This window comes from Mesoplodon mirus (genome assembly GCF_964341445.2).
Source record: "Mesoplodon mirus genome assembly, chromosome: 9".
In the NCBI taxonomy this organism is placed as follows: Eukaryota; Metazoa; Chordata; class Mammalia; order Artiodactyla; family Ziphiidae; genus Mesoplodon; species Mesoplodon mirus.
In genome coordinates this window covers 33,472,069-33,489,067 of record NC_138985.1, presented here as the reverse complement: position 1 = coordinate 33,489,067, position 16,999 = coordinate 33,472,069, and positions in this window count along the sequence as shown.

Sequence of the window (16,999 nt, the reverse complement as noted above, 5' to 3'; positions counted from 1 at the left end):
CCTTCCCTTTGAAGAACCTGAAATTATGTATTTGTACTGAAGGGGTATGTGGATTTTTTTGGAATCAAAAGTCCTGCTGAAAGAGATGAGAAATTATTGGGAAGTTTGGGGGACCTGAGGTGTCACTTTGTCCCAAGGGCTTTGTATATTCACAAAAAAGAGTGACTAAGGAGTAGGAGATTATAAAGGCATTAACAAAATTGTAGAGGCATTTACAGTTTACAAATCCAGGTCATTATCATCACATTCAATTGTCAAAACAAACTAGAGAGGTAGATATCATTGTCCTCGGTTTACAGACAGGAACCCTAAGGCTCAGACAAGTGCAATTAATTTCCCCAAGGTCAGAGAGCTAGAGTGGGGCAGGCTGGGCTTCAAACCCACATCCATGGACTCACGTGTAGAGTTGTTGCCTGTGTTGAAGCAGTTCCCAGAGTGTAAGCATGGACAACGCATTTGCCCACTCACACCCACATTTGAAATTCCCTCACCATCCTCTGACTCTGCAAAAAGCTGGGTTTTATTCTATTTAAAATGGATTAGACAGATTTGTTTTTTTCCCCTTTGTCTCTCCCATGCTCTCTGCTTCATTCACAATGTTTTTCTTAGATTGATGAAGCCTGGCCCCTGCACTCAGCTGGGGAGGTATAAAGGAAACATAGAGAAAGGAAGTCAGCACAGCTCAGGGTCATCCAGAAAGGAAGCTACTAGCACATGTGGCTACTGGACATTTGAAATGCACTATTGTGACTGAAGAACTGAATTTCTCATTTTAGTTAATTTAAATTTAAAAACAAATACTCAGTTCAGTTACTGGAACTTTGAAGTATGTTTGGAACAAATTGGGTATGCTAATCTGTTTTTTCGACTATAAAATCAATGAAATCTCTATACAGAACAAATATTGAGATGTGCAAAATATGTTAAATATTTTATTATTATATTTTTTATAGCTACTGTTGAAATTGTAATATTTTTGCATATACTGGGATAAACTTTAAAAAGATATCATAAAAATAATTTTCCATTTCCTTTTACTTGTTAAAACATTCTTATGAGAAAATTTTAAATTGCATATGTGGCTCATATTTTATTTCCATTGGTCATATTTTATTATATTATTTACTGGGCTAATAAGAAAAGAAATACACATATTTAAGAAATACTATTAACATGGATATTTCATGTTGTTGAACATTAATATATTCAATATATTATATATAGATTATATTATAGAGAGAAATTTTATTTTCCAACACATAGTTTCTTTTTACCTTTACTCTAAATTCTTCAGTTCTGTTTTTATTTTGAAAAGTTTTGAAATAGAAACAAACAACAACCAGACAAAAAACCTCTGTGTCCTATGGAATGCAAAACATAATCTGTCTTACCTGAGTCTATGTTAATTTTAATTGTTTATTGTCACATTGATTCAATACTTGTGAGAGTATTTTTTTCTCTAGCACCTGTGAACCTTTCTTAGTCCACTGCCCACATGTTCTTTGACAGTTAATATCTTCATATTCTAATAATAATATTATTAATAATAATGATAACTTTCTGGATTTCTTTTTTAAAGTTAGCTTTGAGATTTTCCTTATGACATCTAAATGTAACAAAGATTTGTTATTTCACCTCATAGAAAGAGATGCTACAAAAATTAGGCTTTTTTGTTTTATATGTTACTAGTATACAAGATGCATAAGAAGTTTTAAATTTGAAGAGATATTCAGCCCTCCCTAATTTTCTACAGGCAAAATTTTACTAACATGAATATTTCAGAGATTGTATGCTTCACGGGAAGTCCCTAGAGATTTCTCAGTATCCTCACTATCTATAACATGTTTATGCCCCAAGGTGAAACATAGATCAAAGCTTGTAAGAATAGTTATGTTCTGATTCCCAAAAGGATACTGTACTTTCCTTTGTTTTGCTATTAGAAGTTACGGTAATAAATAAACTACCTCCATTAATAAGCTGGGAGAATGGGACTTAATTATTTTTTTTTAATTTTTTCTGATGCTTCCTGCACACTCTGCTATAAAGTATAGGTTAGATTTTTTGTCTTCAACGAAGTACTAGCTCACAGCCCCATGGCACATGACAGTCCCAGCTACTCCAAGCTACTGGCCCTTCAAAGAGTAGATTGGAGTCGGTATGCTTACACAGCTTTCACATTGTAACAGTGAGTTTTGAGTCAGATTTTCCAGGGCTTTTGTAGAAGACTACTAAACCAAGATCCAGTGGGACAAGAATTAATTATGGAAGTCTGAATGAACTGAGGAGTAAAATAAGTTTAATATGTTTATTTGTTTAGAATACAGTTGATGTTGTTTTAAGATTCTATTTTCTGGTATAAGAGAAAGACCCCTTTTTCTTCTTAACCTAGTGGTAACCCACAGTAATTTAGTAGGGTCTACTTTTGTAAACTAAAATAACAGATTTAAAAATGAGACCTGATTCTCACTCCTGTCCCAGAATTAAAAGACTATTACTAAGTCTCCTTACTCATCATGGTAATGTAATTATTTGCAAGGATCCAATAAGAGTATGCCCCCCCTTTTGCGGAATAGATGGATAAATAAATTATGCAAGGCCTTCCCTTGTATCCTCACACAGAAGAAAAAGGGCAAGAGAGCTTCCTGGGTTCTCTTTTGTAAGGGCACTAATCCCCTTCATGAGGGCTCTAACAACAGAACCTGAACTCCTTCCAAAGTCCTTACCTCTTAATACCACCATGCCAGGAATTACGAATTCAGGGGAGTGGGTGCAGTCTATAACATTTCACCCCAGCCCCTCAAATTCATGTTATTCTCACATGAAAAATGCATTCATTCTATCCCCCAAATCCCAAAATTCTTACCTTGTACCAGCATCAACTCTAAAGTCTAAGTCAAAAGTCTCATCTAAATCAGGTATGAGTGAGACTGAAGGTATGATTTATCCTGAGGCAAATTCCTCTTCAACTGTGACACTGTGAACCAAACAGGTTATGTGCTTCCAAATTACAATGGTGCAATAGATATGAGATAGACCTATCTATTCCAAAAGTGGGAAATAAGAAGGAAGAAAGAGGTAACGGGTCCCATGTAAGTTCAAGACCTAACAGGGCAAACAATATTAAGCCCTGAGAATATTCTTCTTTGCATGGATGTCCTGGACCTACCAAGGTGGTACCTCACCCTTATATTTCAGTGGGAAGGCTCTCTGCCTGGGCCCTGCCCACCTCGATGTTCATTGCTGGGACCCCATTGCTCTCACATGCTGCCCTGTCCCTTGAAACCTAGGTGGAGGCAGCCAAGCCTTCTGGACCCCATGCACTCTGGGCCTGTGATGGGCATGTCCATGGCTGACAACAGCAATTAAAAGGCTCCAGAGGAGGAACACGGAGCTTAAAATTGGCAAAGGATGAATTTCTCTTCATCTGACATACCTTTGGCCATTCCAGTGGGCATGTGTTCCCTTTCATGGGAATCTTTGATGTTAATCTATACCTTACTACTTATTAGAGTGCATTCTGGGGTGACAGGGTGAACAAAATTCACCCTGGAAAACTCATCACCACCAAGGGCACCCTGACCTAGGAGTGTGTCCTGTAATGTGTCAGGATAGTGTGGGGTTGGAATCTAAATTATCTGCAGCAATGGTGTTAGAAGATGAAATTTGCAGATCCCAAAATACCAGGCCAAGGGATTTGTTCTCTAACTCGCTGTCCTTAACACATTTGAAGCATGTGCTTGAAATAGCTTTTTGTTTCTTTGCTTGTTTTAATCACAATGACTGTATCAGCTTTGCGAAACACAGCTAGATGAATGAAAGAAGATAAAAAAGAAAAGTGAAATTTTCTGTAAAAGTAATTTTGTATAGAGGAGTTTCATCTCTGAGGAAGCAAAATATAATTTTCCCCTATTCCTACCAATTCACAAGTTAAATAGAATAGATATATATAAGAACATTTTTTACCAATTCCTGGGAAAACAACTTCTTTATTTTGAAATTTTGATTCTTTAGTATTGTGCTGAGTGTTAATTTGTCTTAAATGAAATATTTTCCCACCTTACTTTTTTCTTTATCACAGTTTATATCCAGTATGTGTGTGATGTACACAAAACCAATTCACTTCATTTTGCAATTAATAATGAAGCTTACATTCAGATATGCATATAGCTCTATTATATCCTAATGTGTAGAATACCAAACAAAATAATGAAGATTCAATACTATATTTACAGAACAAAAATTGGACCAATGTTTTATTTCTGTGTTCTACATTTCAAGTAATCTAACCATATAATAAGTATATAATTATAATGTGTATATGAAAAACTTTGGGGCAATATGAGTGTGATAATATGACTCCAAGTTTGTAGAAATTAAATGTTTATTTAGGGAAAAGAGTTATAGACATATGGAAAGCAATAATATCATATTTGGAGCCAAGACATCTAGTATAAAAGATAAGAGAGAGACATCAGGCAACAGGTCAGACTAAGCTTCCAGACCCTCCTCACATCACATATGTAAAGAAGCAATAGATAATGTTAAAAATAATGACAAGAAATGTATAAATAAATGTAGCAGAAATTTAAATCTGCTTTCCTAATAATTTATAGATCAAGCAGACTTATAATTAGTAAACCTATTAAAGATTTAAAATCTATACACACACACATATTGTTTAGTTTAAAAGTACCATCATTACAAATTTTTCTACAATATTACAAAACTTATTTTGTAGCTTTAATTATTAAAATAGCATGGAATTGTCATAGAAATAAGTAAAATAATGGAAAGCTGTTTGTTACCAGATATTGAAATATGCACTGCTGGTAAAGATGGAAAGTTAAATGCATTTTTTTCTGTGAAAATTTTATCCTTTGGAAAAGAGAAGTATAATTCCTACCTCACACAATTTAAAAAATTAGTTATAGACTAATTAATGACATAAATATCTGGTAAACTTTTTAAATATTAGAAAAAATATGAGAATATCATTATGATCTATATAATGAAGAAGTCAGAATATATAAGGAAAATTTTTACACTAATAAGAAAAAATACCATCTCTAGAAAAATGAAATTATTATTACACATATAATTTATAGGAAAGGAGAACCATATGGCCAATAAACCTATGAAGTTATGCTTAAACTTAATAGTAGTCAGAAAATGGAAACATAGCAAAAAGCAGTTCCATTCCACATGCATAAGTTTGGAAGAGATGCAGACATGTAGAAATTCATATAATCTGTGGAGAGGACTATAATTTGGGAGGGCTATTTTGAAGACCCATGTGGCAAGAGTTAATAAGTGTTTTTAAGATGAAAGTAACTATTACCCCAAACTTCCAATTCTACCAATTACAAATTTAGCAAAATTCTAAATGTTAATATTAAAATACTGTGTTACAATAGAGTAGTATAATCTAACAAACTATGTCTGTGTCAACTTTAAATCTTGAAAATATCATTATCATTCAACAATCATTTCCCAATGACATGCCAACTATGACTTTATTTACAAAAGTTTAATGATCTAATAGCATAGTGACATAAGTATTTGGTTGTGTAACACATTATGTAGAAAATATAACAATATTTATTTTAATCAGTTATCTAAACCTAAAGTTTGCACAGGGAACTGAGATTAGGAGTAAAATGAGGAAGGGGTACAAAAAAACATTAATGTCTCTGTAATTTTTTATTTCTGTAAAATCAATTTATCTGAATAAAAAATTGACATAAATTTAACATTTGTTAAATCTGCTTATTGGCTGCCTGAATGTGTATATATAATATCACATATACACATATACATAATATAATTGTGTTTATATATACATAGTCCTATATATGTATATATACACATAACATATAACATTTTAAAATTAAATCAGATTAATATAGGTTTTCTAGATTGAATAGCTCAACATAAAGTCAAAAATTCATGATTTTGTGAAAGTTTATTGAAATAATCCCTAAAGATTAGTAGGACACAGAAGGGCATGCAGGAGAAAGTAAGAGACCACTTGAGACAAAAAGTTAATAAACAATGAAATAAAAAGTCCATATATTGTGCTCAGGAAACATCTATAAGTTTGACTGTTTGGAACTTATATATCATGGTTGATATCATTTCTCAAACAATAAACAAAAGCCTAAAAATGCATGTGCTCTTTGAAAGTCTGAGAGCTTCTAGATAGCAGTGGGATAAAGACAGTGTGTTGTATGTATATAAATTACTTTTCCTGGTGTTATAATATTTTTCAGATTTTATCTAGCATCAGCAGGACACAAATTTATTTATTTATTTTTGGACTGTGGTAATATAGGCATACCTTGAAGATTTTGTAGGCTCATTTCCAGCCTATAACAATAAGGCAAATATTGTAATAAAGGGAGTCACATGAATTTTTTTGGTTTCCCAGTACATACAAAATTTATGATTACACTCTACTGTAGTTTATTAAGGGTGCAATAGCATTATGTCTAAGAAACTAATACATATACCTTAATTAAAAGTTACTAACCATTTCTAAAAACTGCTAACCCTCATCTGAGCTTTCAGTGAGTTGTAATCTTTTTACAGGTGGAGGGTTTTGCCTTGATGCTGGTGGCTGATAACTGATCAGTGTTCACCCCAGCTGAAGGCTGGGGTGGCTGTAGCAATTTCTTAAAATAAGACAACAAGGAAGTTTGGAACATCAGTTGACTCGTCCTTTCATGAATAATTTCTCTGTAGAATGCAATGCTGTTTGATAGCAATTTATCCACCAATCACCACCAATTACTTCACATGCAAATAAATAAATTAATAATAAATGAAAGACTGGATAAGTCAGTAAATAAATATTAAGATAACATAGAACTCACAGGCAGCACCATTACTCAGCATCTCATGCTAACTGCTAGCTCAGTGAGAAATACCATTCAGTCCCCAGGCAATTGCTTCTCCACATTTTGTGCCCTACGTCCCGTAAAGAAAATGAATGCCATAAAAGTTTGGGCATTGTGCCTGTACCAACACAGATAGATGATAACATGAAGGTCTAGTCAACCTACAATTAATTTTATAAACCTATATATGCCAGGCTCATAAAGCGGGCAGTGTGAGAACACTGAGAAGCTTTGAATGGCAGGTGTGTTTAAGAGGAAAGACAAATTATTTAACTTATTAAATCCCGTTTCACTGCAACTGTTGTGATGACCACACCAACTCCTGAGTTACTAGAAGCTCACAAATAGGAAAGTTTAGAGAAGCATGAAAATGGGTTCTGTGCCTTCCTCTGAAATGATCCATTATTAAGAACCTAGTACATTTATGGTATTTGTGAAAAATACCCCTGAAGATTATTGTTTAATAATATAAATACATATATTTAATATAATAATATGTATGCTATTAAATTTGTATAAATGTAGTTCCATGTTTAACATGCTTGAAGGTTCATACCAATAGTTTACAAGACTTCAAATTGACATTGAATGTGAATATTTTTATTTTTATAAAATACTTAATAAGATCTAATTAAAGTATAAAAAAGTGTTACCTTTGTTTACATTCAATTCTAATTTTAAATATTTGTTAGTTAAGACGTGTATTTGCCTTTCTATACAATAGATAATTTATAAGGTTAGAAAAAAATGACTTTGGAAACCTATGTAAAATATTTTAAGTCTATAACAGCTATATTTTTGAAGATATATCCAGATTTTCCACACTTGGAATATATCTGCATTTTTAATTATTTTTGCCATTAGTTTTAATGGAATACACATTACATGAACATCTTGATAAAATAACATAATTTGTAAATTGGCTACAGTGGAGGTAGTAGGAATAAATTATATGAAATAAGCATACATACACTTATGAATTATGTAGGTATTTATTTTACTATTCATTCCAATACCTCCTGTTCAAAACTAGAATAGCCAGACACATGAAATAAATAAGTAAACAAATAATAAATAAATAGGTGTAACAGCCCTAGATTTTTTCCAACTTTTGGTGACATAAGTATAGATCTGCACATATTTTTCAACTTTTTTTTATATGTGGGGATTTGTGGTTATTCTAGTAAGGTGGGATACTTTTTTAACTAAGGCTTTATTAGTGTGGTTGATAGTTTTAAATATTTTAATAATCTGATATATGGTTTTCTGTGTAGCCTTGTTTTGGACACTGGAAAGATTAGGGGTAAGTCTGCAGAAAGGGCTTTGGGAAGATAAGATCTCAACCACATGTTACAGTTGGATCATGAACAATGGTTAAGAGTCAACTAGGGGAGTAGGAGCATAAGGGGTGTTTCAAGGTTGATTCCTGAACAGACAACATAGTGAAAATAGAACAGAAACCCCACACAGCCCAGCATCCCTAGAGTATAATGTGATAAAAAGGGATTAGCAGAAGATGAAAATGATGCAGGTAAGCTTAGCTTATATGCCAGGTAAAACGAGGCAGTGTTCTTGAACTCACACTTGGCAGGTGTTCACAGAGAAGTAAATCAGGAAACACAGGTAACAACTTAGAAAGTTAGCTAGTCTAGGAGCGCAAAACCAGGTCGAGGGGAAAAGCATTTGGAAGTAAAATGAAAAATACCTGAACATTGATTAGTTGAGGGGATGAGGGAAAGGAAGGACTTTAATCACATACGTGATTGTGAGGGTGGTTTTCCCACCTTGTAGAAGAGATCATTTCAGTTTCGAACATATTCAGTCCCATTGTCCTAAGATATCTTATGACTTTGATTTTCACTCCTGGGAAGCTAATATTTCAAAAAGTTAAAAAGTATAGATTTTCAACACGAACCAAGTTATAAAATAATCCCTTGGGTGTCTATTTCAGGAAGAGGGTCATAAGTATTCTATGAGCAAGATGATATGTCAGGAGTTAACAGCCTCAATATATGCGAGAGAGCCTGCTAAACAATCTCTGTTGGAATTGAGATGAGGAATCTCTGGTTATGCAGGCTATCACTGAAGGCATTTTTCTTAATGAGCCAAGCAGTGACTGAGAAAATGAGCATTTAACGTGATTTAATTGTAATTAATTTAAATTTACATAACCATATTTGGCTAGAATCTACCATATTGAACAATGCGAGTTTGGAGAACAAAATCAATAACCTTAACAATAACTGCATGCCACATGTTAGGAACCTTGTTAATTTGTTTCACAACATTAGTACATCTGAAGTAGTAATTGAAAGCAACAGCTAAACCAACTTGGGATAATTCACTGTCATTCCCCCAGAACCACACTTTCTTTAGACAAAATAAGTAGGAGTTAAATGTATATCTGCTAGGAAACATTATCCTTCATATTTAAGGTTTTGATATTGACACTAATTTATGAACTCCCTGATGTGATGTGATATCATGCTTTATTTTCTATTTTTTTATTTCTTTCTTTGTTAGGAAAAGGATGATCCAGCCCTTTATTTAAAATTATGTTTCTCCCTACCAGGCTGAGCATCCTCACAATACATTCTCTGACACATCCAGACGTATATGTATATATATATATATATATATATATATATATATATATATATATATATATATATAACTGGTAAATAATGTCTGTACTTATCTTGGTAAGGTTTCTTTTTCCAAGCTGACCCAGTAATCAGCCTCTTTTGAATATGCAGTGGCATATGCTGCTGTCTGGCACTACATAGAAATCTGGGAGCTACTTAAGGTTAGGAGAGATTGGTGCATGAAGATAATATATGTATCTTTGCATGGCAGATATATAGTCTCAAAGCAGAAAGACTAGCTTTTTCTCAAATGTCTGCTTTTGCAAAGAACTCAATGGTACTTAGGGACTAAAGTATTTAAAGAGTCCCCTCAAATCTTTCTATTTAAAAATTTTAGAGTATCATTCATTCCCAGACAAAGACCTAATTTTTGACTCAGAGACATGGCGAGTTTGGGAATTACTGTTGTAATTTAGCTGTCTTCAAGGTCATATTCTCCCTCTGCTACATAGTTTACTTTGCCCAGTTATTAAGACAGTTGGTGTGCTTTTGAGAATGGAAGAGAAAAATCAAGTTATGATCTTGCTTTGAGCAGAGGATACAAAGACCTGAGATGGTCATTTATTCTTTTATTCTCTTTACTTCATCTTCACTGCATTTAGAAGCAGCCAAAGTTCCCACAGGTCCTGCATTCAAGCCAAATGTGTGGTGCCTTGGTAGAAAACTGGGTTGGTCAAAGCTGTGTTTTCTATAAGCACTTTATTCCAGGTGACCTATTTCTAATTCAATTATACCCAGATCCTCTCTGTCTTCAAAACTAACTAGGTCAGATAAGTCTAGATTTTCATTCTTTATGGTTTGTAAGCTGCAGTCCCTTTTGGCATAATTGTTGCAATTAAAATACGCTGTTCAAGATACAGAAACTGTTTTGACTAGTTTAAGCATAGACATATTTAATCAGTGAAATTAGATTCACACACAATTTTTGGAAATGATGACGGGGTCTTTTGGCTAAGTTCAATGATTGTTTTTGTTCCACTCCCAAAAAGGCACTCCCCATTTGTCACATTTGCCAGTTCTAAACTGCAAAGAAGTTGGCCTATACTTTAATCTGTATCTTGAATCTCCTCCCAATTGCATTCACTACATTGTTCTTGAGAATGAATGCCTTTCGATTCAAAGTTCTAACTCTGTCTCAGAAGTAGAGAAAGTTCTTTTGGAAGGAATTGGAAGGTAGCTCCTTTCTAACCTGATTCTCCACCCAGGAAACTTCTTTGAGCCAGGGTTCTAGAACTGAGGGTGGGGATGATGGTAAGCTTTTCTCTGATTAACATCCTCACTCTAGAAGTTGAATGCTTGTGCAGTTTTCCCAGCCTAGGGTCCTCTCTAACTTCCTCTCCTAATGGGGAACCATTGGCTGAAGAGCTAAGGCAAAGTGATCAGGGCCCCAGGAGTCCAGTGTATGATATCCAAGGTAGGGTCTCTTTCCCACTGGCCCACACTAGGTGGAAGAAGGGAGCACCCAACTCTATCACAAAGAGGGGGAGGATGTAGCTGGGGGCAAGATGAGAAACAATGATGCCCTACTCCTCCTGGAAAGGAAGTGCTCTATCCAGGTGCTGAAGGGAGAGAGCCCTGTGTTCCTGGAAGCAGCTGTCTGGAGTGGAGTCTCCAGCTCACTGAGCTAAAAAAGGATGAAAAGGGAGTTATCTTGGCTCATATACCACAGATTCTTACCTTTTTACTGTATTTTCATAGATGTTCTTAAATATATGTTTCTCAATTTGCTGTTTGTCCTTCAGGTCATTTCTAGAGGCTTTAAAAGGTGTGTGTGTGTGTGTGTGTGTGTATTCGTGTTTAATATATTTCTTACCAAATTATCTAGAGAGTGGATCAGTAGAATTCTTCATGCTATCAGGTTGTAAATAATTCTCATGTAATAGTTTCTTAAATATGACAATAAAATCACAAAAAGATATATATATATATATATATATATATATATACATATATATATATATGTATATATATATATATATATAATTAGAAATCTTCCATGTTTTAGTACATACTACTAAGAAAGTGAAAAATACAACCTATAGATGGGAGAAAATACTTGCAAATCATATAGTGATAAGTATCTAGTTTCCACAATTTATAATGAGCTCTTACAACTCAACAACACAAAGACAACCCAAATAAGAAATGAGCACAAGACTTCAAAAAATAATTCTTCAAAGAGTGTATACAGATATCCATGAATGAAAGATGATCAACATTACCAGTTATTAGGAAAATGGAAATCAAAACTACCATGAGTTACCACTTCACATACACCAGGTTGTTTCTAAAAACAAACGAACAAACAGAAAATAAACAAGTGTTGGCCAGGATATGGAGAATTTGGAAACTTACCTATTGCTATTGGAAATATAAAATGGGGACAGCAGCTGTGAAAACCAGTTTCTGTTTCCTAAAAAAGTTAAAGAAAGAATACAATGTGATCCAGCAATTCCACATCTTGGTATGTAACCCAAAAAATTGAGTACAGGTGTTCAAACAAAAACTTGCACCTGAATATTTTTAGTAGCATTATTCATATAGCCAAAGGGTGGAAATGACCCAAATGCCCATCAACTTGAATGGATAAACAAAATATGGGTAATAACTACACAGTGGAATACTGTTCAGCCATAAAAATAAATGAAGTACGTATTCATGATACAATATGAGTGAATCTTAAAAATATTAAGCTAAGTGAAAAAAATCAGGTACAGAAAGACACTTGTTACTTGATTATATTTATATGAAATGCCAAGAGTAGGCAAATTAATAGAAACAGAAAGCAGATCGGTGTCTGCCATGGAAAGGGGATAGGTGTTGACTGCTTAATGAGTGTGGGATTTCTGTTAGGGGTGATGAAATTGTACTGGAATTAGATAGTAGTGATGGTTGAAAAACATTGTGACTACACTAAAAGCCACTGAATAATACACTTTTAAACAGTTAAAATAGTGTATTCCATGTTTGTGAAATTTATCTCAAGAAAAAAGAAATGAAAAGAAAAGAACAATGATCCCAAGCTCACTAGGTAAATTCAAGGTATGTTACATATCTATATGTGAAAAACGAAATGATTAATATCTAAAAAAACAACCAAGAAGAATATGATTAAAACTTTAAGATAATGAAATATTTCTTATGCAGAAAAAAAATATCAGTAATGAAAAAGGATAACATAGGTAAATCAAAGATATTTTCCTCTCTGTTAAGCACAACATTAAGTTTTAAAACAAGCCACAATATATACAATACAATTTACAAAGTCCCAAAGAAAATATGACGTGAACAGCAACTTGGGAAAGAAGAAATTCAAATGTCCGATCAAATCATGAAGATGGCTCAATATTACTAATCATTATGAAAATGTGGGTTGTAACTGAAATAAAATAAACCTACAGTTCAAACAGAAAGGTTAAAATTCAAAAAGCTGACAACATTATTTTTTGTGGGTTGTAGAGAATGGGGAAGGAGTTTCATCCCTAATCATACAACAAAAAAGCCAGACTAACTTCAGATTCATGACTGTATCTTCATACCTTCCAGAGAGCTGAAAACTGGGTCAAAATATAAGGAGAGTTAATGATTGTAACTGCAAGGAGAAATAAGACAGAAGGTCATACTTACAGAGAATAGGTGCAAATGAACATTTGTATGAGGAATTTAGCCTGAATAATTGATAAATTCCCAAAGGCTGGGTGTGCACTGCCTGGACAGTATGAAACCAATGAAAACTGCAGAAATTGGGAAATATCCAGCATCTTGAAATGTTTTTCTCCACAAACCCCACTGGGTGCTCACAAATGACAGGTAAGAACTCTAAGAATATGTTCATTGTGATAGGAAAGTGGAACAGAAATCAGATGAGAGGTACACAAATCTCCTCTAGGACTATTCTTTAAACCTCCACCATGGGGAAGAAAGCCTTAATCTGAGAGGGAGGCAGCAAATATCCCCACCTTAGGGAACGCCTGAAAACTCCTGAAGCTAGGAGGGATGGAAACAGGGAAAAACTACTTTTGAGGGTAAAGCAGGAATAGCACTGAGCCCACTGATACAGCCAGAGGAGGACAAGAAGGACAGCAGTCCACAGCCCGAGAGCAAAGAATAAGATGCCTGTACAAAAATAAGGTGAAATCAGAACTGAAAAGGCCCACCTGAATGCATGCCCCCTCCACTATACTAACAAGTTTGAATAACAAGTGACAGTAAAATACTTTTGGGAAAAAGGCAGTAGAGGGACAATAATAAGCAAAGAGATCCTCCTTTAGGCACAGTGCAAAGAAAAGACCTACAGGTCATGGTTGAAGTAACAATTTGGAAACCAACCCTCACCCTAAAGACAAAGCAGTATTGATGGCACTTGAAAATTTTGATACACCAAGGGTAACCATAGCAACAATAATCCTCAAAGCCAACCCAAGTCCTAACTAGATTAATTCAAACCCCTAAAATAAAAGCCTAGCAGAAAAAAATATGTGCCCAGTTTCAGACATAAAAATTATTGATCTCAGTCCTCATTGTCCTACACAGGATGCCCAAATGTCAACAATAACAATAACCAGAATGAGGCATATAGGTAAGCAAGAAAAAACACACACCCATTGTGATGGTTAATTTATGTGTCAATTTAGCTGAGCCATTATGCCCAGATATGTGGTTAAACTCATTCTGCATGTTTCTTTGAGGGTGTTTTTGATGGTATTGACATTACAATTGAAGGAATGTGAGTAAAGCAGGTTGCCCACCATAATGTGGGTAGGCCTCAGTCAGTCAGCTGAAGGCCCAATTAGAAGAAAAAGACTGAGATCCCCTGATCAAGAGAGAATTCTGCTTGCAGATGCCTTCAAACTTGAACTTCAGCCTTTGGCTCTCCCTAGTTCTCCAACCCAAGAGCCTTTAAACTGTGAATTTTACACTTGCTAGTCTCCATAAGCGAGACAATTCTTAAAATAAATCTCTCTCTTTATATATAGACGACATCTTATTGGTTCTATATCCCTGAGAACTCTAATATACCCATAAGACAAACAAACAAACAAACAAAATCCTTAGAAATAGATTCAGATACAACACTAATGTTGAAACTACCTGGCAAAGAATTTACCATAACTATGACCAAAATGTTAACAGTTCCAAAGAAAAAGGTGAACAACATATAAGATCAGGGATTAATTTCAGCAGAGAAGTGGGAACTATAACAAGTATAAAATAAAATGTTAATAAATAAAATCATAGTTACAAAGAAGAGTAATTTAGATAAGTTGTTCATCAGTAGACAAAACACAGGTAAAGAAAGATCCAGCAATCTGAATATAAGGTAGGAGAAATTATGCAAACTAAAAGATAAAAAGTTATAATTATCATCATCATCATCAGCCCTATCATTATCAGAACCAAATATTCCAGAGCTATGTGGCAATAATAAGCATTCTAACATACTTATGGTTGAAATCCTAGAAAAGGAAGAGAGAAAGAGAATGGGATAGAATGAATATTTTAAAAAATAATAGCCTATAATTAGACATCAAACCCCAGATATAAGAAACTCAGAGAATATCAAATAGGACAAATATGAAGAATTTCATTTTTAAAATGATTTTTAAATGATTAACCTAGTATTTTATACCCATGAAATTATCTTAATGCCAGTATATAAATATATAGATAGAGTGAATTCGAGAAATGGAGAAAGAGGTATTATACAAACACTAAGAATAAGAAACTATGAATGTTTCTTTATTAATATTAATGTTAAGTAGGGTAGAATTTGGAAGAAGGAATACTATCAGAGATAAAAAGAAATATTACAAATGATAACAGGGTCAGTTTTCAAGAACACATAAAAATCCTAATTGTGCCTTCAGCTAAGAACAGACCTTCAAAATACACGAAGCAAAACATGACAGAAATGAAAAGTGAAATAGAAAATTCCACAATATTTGGAGACTTCAGCATTTTTCTCTCAATAATTGACATAAATAGACACAAATTCAGTAAGGATTCATAACACATGAACAATAATATCAACCAACAAGATATCCAAACATTAATAACAAATGCACTTTATTTTCAAGTATAAATAGAACATTCACTAAGATCATATTCTGGGCCATAAACAAATCTTAACAAATTTAAAAGAATAGTAATCATACAAAGTATGCTCTCAGACCATAAGAGAATTAAAGATCAATAACAGAAAGATATCAAAAATATCTCCAAATATTTGGAAATCATATAAAACACTACTAACACATGAGTTAAAGATATACCCTTATGGAAAATTTAAAAATATATATTTTGAACTAGATGAAAATAAAAACAAAGCATGTCCAAATTTAGGACACAGCTAAGGTGATGCTTTGAGGCATATTTACATCATTAAATGCTATATTAGCAAAGGAATTTCTCAAATTAGTAGCTCATATATCGTTCCTAAGAGGCTAGAAAAACAAGAACAAAAGAAATTCAGATAAGCACTAAGAAGTAAATTTCAAAAAAATAAAACTAACTCTTACAGATCAAAAAGGAGTAATAGGGCTTCCCTCATGGCGCAGTGGTAGAGAGTCTGCCTGCCAATGCAGGGGACACGGGTTCATGCCCTGATCCGGGAAGATCCCACATGCCATGAAGTGGCTAGACCCGTGAGCCATGGCTGTTGAGCCTGCGTGTCCGGAGCCTGTGCTCCGCAACGGGAGATGCCACAACAGAGAGAGGCCCGCGTAACGCAAAAAAAAAAAAAAAGAAAAAAGGAGTAATAAATTATTTGTTCACATAAAAACCTGACTGGAAACATAAAGTATCTCAAAGACTTTACAAAAAAAAAAAAAATACCAGAATGTTGTTTGCATTTTATGTAGTGATTTGCGAATAATTTATTTGGAAGACATGGACGAGGTGTAGAGAAGATCTGAGAAAACCTTTAGGACTTTCTCTTACCTCTTTAACCATGTGTGTGCCTGTGTATGTTTCTGTGTGAGGATAAGATAAATGATCTTCGTGCATTTTGCTTATTAGAGGCAAGAAGTCAACAAACCATAGAAATATCTTTAAAAATTAATTCTGGAGTTTCTAACATTTGCTTTCCTCATACCTAACTTCCTTATTAGTATTTTTTTTTACCACCATCTATGTTATTTTTGAAGATTCTTTGGGGAGTGATGGGAGACAGAATAATAAAGATCATTTTAGACTTTAGGTAAATAGATTTGTGTCTATTTTTGATAGATAAAATAACGGCAACCCGGGCTTCCCGGCACAGTGATTGAGAGTCTGCCTGCTGATGCAGGGGACACGGGTTCGTGCCCCAGCCCAAGAAGATCCCACATGCCACGGAGTGGCTGGGCCCGTGAGCCATGGCCGCTGAGCCTGTGCGTCTGGAGCCTGTGCTCCACAGTGGGAGAGGCCACAACAGTGAGAGGCCCGTGTACTGCAATAATAATAATAATAATAATAATA